Source organism: Miscanthus floridulus, chromosome 4 (genome assembly GCF_019320115.1).
Source record: "Miscanthus floridulus cultivar M001 chromosome 4, ASM1932011v1, whole genome shotgun sequence".
Classification (NCBI taxonomy): Eukaryota; Viridiplantae; Streptophyta; class Magnoliopsida; order Poales; family Poaceae; genus Miscanthus; species Miscanthus floridulus.
This window is the reverse complement of record NC_089583.1, coordinates 19,611,658-19,614,955: the sequence shown is the minus strand read 5'-3', so window position 1 is coordinate 19,614,955 and position 3,298 is coordinate 19,611,658. Positions and strand designations below refer to the sequence as shown.

At 51.5% G+C, this 3,298-nt stretch overlaps 1 pseudogene; it reads left to right on the top strand.

The window, feature by feature from the left end:
* The first annotated feature begins 248 nt into the window (after positions 1-248).
* Positions 249-2,067, top strand: LOC136548191 (AAA-ATPase At3g28610-like; annotated as a pseudogene).
* Positions 2,068-3,298: the final 1,231 nt, after the last annotated feature.

The window sequence follows — 3,298 nt, the reverse complement described above, 5'->3', positions numbered from 1 at the left end:
CAAACCCCAGAGCCCACAGGACACCAAAATAACGACGAGGGAGACACTAACGAAACGTGTCCCTGCATGACTCCAATTTAAAGCCTTTCTCTCTTCCCAGTTTCATTGTATAGATTACATAAATAAATAAATAAACTGGAGACAGTCAACATATATATTGACGGCGCACGTAATAATTTCTGTTTCAGCCAGACGTGTCGGCGTGAGACGGGCAACGCCGGCTGATCTCAGCGAGAGACGGCTAGATGATGACGACATGGGTGACCGCCAACTTCGGCTCGTCGGCGTGGTTCCTCCTGGCGCCTGCGGCCGCGCCGCTGGTCGCTACGTGCATGCGTACCGTGCCGGCTGCCCAGATGTACTTCGACATGCACCTCCGGCACCGTGTCCGGCGAATGCTCCCGTTCCTGAACCCGTTCGTGAGCATCGACATCTGCAGCGAGCCCGCCGCCGGCTACTCCCTGGACGAGAAAATCAAGTCCAGCGACGCCTACGAGGAGGTGAAGGCGTACCTGAGCGCGGCGTGCGTGCGCGACGCGCGCGAGCTCCACGCCGACGGCGCCGCCGAGGGCGACGGCTTCGTGCTCAGCCTCCGCGAGGGGCAGGAGGTGGCCGACGAGTTCCGGGGCGTCGGTGCCACCCGCCAAGCAGGGGCATGGCAGCGGCAACCAGTACTGCCTCCGCCTCACCTTCGACCAGCGCCACCGCCGGCTCGTCGTCGACGAGTACCTGCCACACGTCCGCCGGAGCGGCCGCGACGTCATGTTCCGGAACCGGCGCCGGCGGCTCTACACCAACAAGAAAAGCATCGATTAGTAAGTAATCCTCCTCCTTATTTACGGATTTAGCAATTGTTTACGATCTTAACTTGCACGCCGCGCCAGCAGTTCTTCAAAGGTATGGAGGTACATTGACTTCGACCACCCACCCGACCACCTTCGAAACCCTAGCAATGCACCCGGCGAAGAAGCACAAGATCATGGACGACCTCGACGACTTCCGCAACAAGGAGTACTACCGCCGCATCGGCAAGGCGTGGAAGAGAGGGTACCTGCTCTACGGGCCGCCGGGCACGGGCAAGTCGACCATGATCGCGGAATCGCGGCCATGGCCAACTACCTCAACTATGACATCTACGACATCGAGCTCACCATGGTGCAGGGCAACAACGACCTCCGCAAGCTCTTCATCGACCGTCATCGAGGACATCGACTCCCTCGACCTCACCGGCGACCGGAGCAGCAGAGCCCGAACAACCGGCCGCAGCTTGCCAGCCGCAGAAGCAGCAGCAGCCGCCGCCGCGGCGGTGAAGCGCAAGAGGACTAGCGAGGTGACGCTGTCCGGCCTTCTCAACTTTATCGACGGGCTCTGGTCGGCGCACAGCGGCGAGCGGATCATCGTGTTCACCACCAACTTCGTCGACAGGCTGGACCCGGCGCTGATCCGGCGCGGGCGGATGGACATGCACGTCGAGATGTCCTACTGCTACTTCGAGGCGTTCACGACGCTGGCCATGAACTACCTCGGCGTCGACTCGCACCCGATGTTCGACGCCGTCAGGGAGCTGCTGCAGGTGGTGCAGATCACGCCGGCCGATGTCGCCGAGTGCCTAATGGTGTCCAAGCGCACCGACCGTGGCGCGGACGCTTGCCTTGCCCGCCTCATCGATGAGCTCAAGAAGAAGGCTGCCGAGAAGGAAACGAAGAACTCTGAAGAGGAGGAAGAAGTGTCTGCGTCCGTGGACGCGAAGCCAAATGATACGTCCACCAATGGACGAAGGGTGATTGACGCTAATCTATCCGCAGGTTCAAGAAGGTTGCCAAGGAGGAGGAGGCGGAGGGAGGCGACGGTGCGGCGACGGCGTAGCGTAGTGGCACGGAAGCAATGGCTAATGGTGGAACAGAGTCATGCGTGGGGGCCAACGATGTCTGTCTTGATCTCAGTGATGATGATAGTTCCAAGCTGGTGGCGGCAGCCGGCACTGTAGATGCAAATGATTATGGCGACGACAACGACGACGACTATACAGACGACGATGACGATGGCATTGACGATGGCAATGGATAACTATGACGACGACGATGAGGATGATTTTGACGATGACGATGATGATTTTGACGACGACAATGAAGATCTTTGACGATGCTATGTTCACTTGAACTTATCAGCCCGGTTTATCAGCCATGATATAGTGTTTTTCTCTTACAACAAAATAGTATCAGCCGCAGAAACCATCAGCCGAATAGCTCGACTGCTCGCTAATTAGCAAATATATGTCCGTGCATTACGAGATGTGACCTTGTTTGGCATAGCTTCTATAGCAACTTCACGAATTATTTGAAGCTGTTTTGCGCCAAACGGATATTTTTCAAACAACTTCACCAATGAAGCTTCTTACAATTATGCTCTCATAAAGGAATGGGATGGGATGCAGCTAGAAAAAATAACTTTTCATAGTTTCACCTCACACTTGTGGGCTATGTGTAGGATTATATGAGAGCATGTGTTTTAACAAAATCTATATGCAAAACTGTTTTGCCAAATGGTTCACCAAAACAACTTTAACTTTAATGATAAAGCTGCTCGTAGAGCTAAAGAGAAAACTAATTCACTGGTGAAATTGAGCTGTGTTAAATAGTTTGCATGTGTGTTTATATGAGTGAGTGTGCATGCATGTTGAGCGTCTGTACTTGTGTAATTCGAAAAAAAGATGACTTACCGCGGCTCACAGATCTATTCAATGATTGTATCATTCATTCTAATCCAACTTAAAATCAAACTCCGTACCGTACCCAAACACTCCTAACACGTATATCTTTTGGTCAATGGAGTGCTTGGAGATTTATTCAATATTAACACTATGCTTTCTAATTCGTCTGGAAACCTGTACCGTGTTTATATACACTTTTTTTAAAGAAAACCTTTGCAGTCGTATAGATACAGTATTATAATACTTAAATACTAGAGGAGAGTGAATAAATGAAAACGCTTCCTCTCGACATGGTCAACGACACCGTACCACTTTCCTTTACTTTGTACGAGCACGAGAGAAAATCATAGTGCTGAATGAAAATTTAAAGAGAAACACATAAAAGGATAGTCCGGAGTCAAAATACAGGATCGAAAAAAGGAAAATAGTGAAAGTGGTATACCTAGGAAACACATAAAAAGATAGTCCGGAGTCAAAATAGGAGTGATGAAGAACAACATTAGAACTAAAGTACAGATTGTTTCACAAATGGCAGAGGGAGCCATGCACTCCTTAGCCCAATGCTCAGAGCTACTACACATAAAGCAT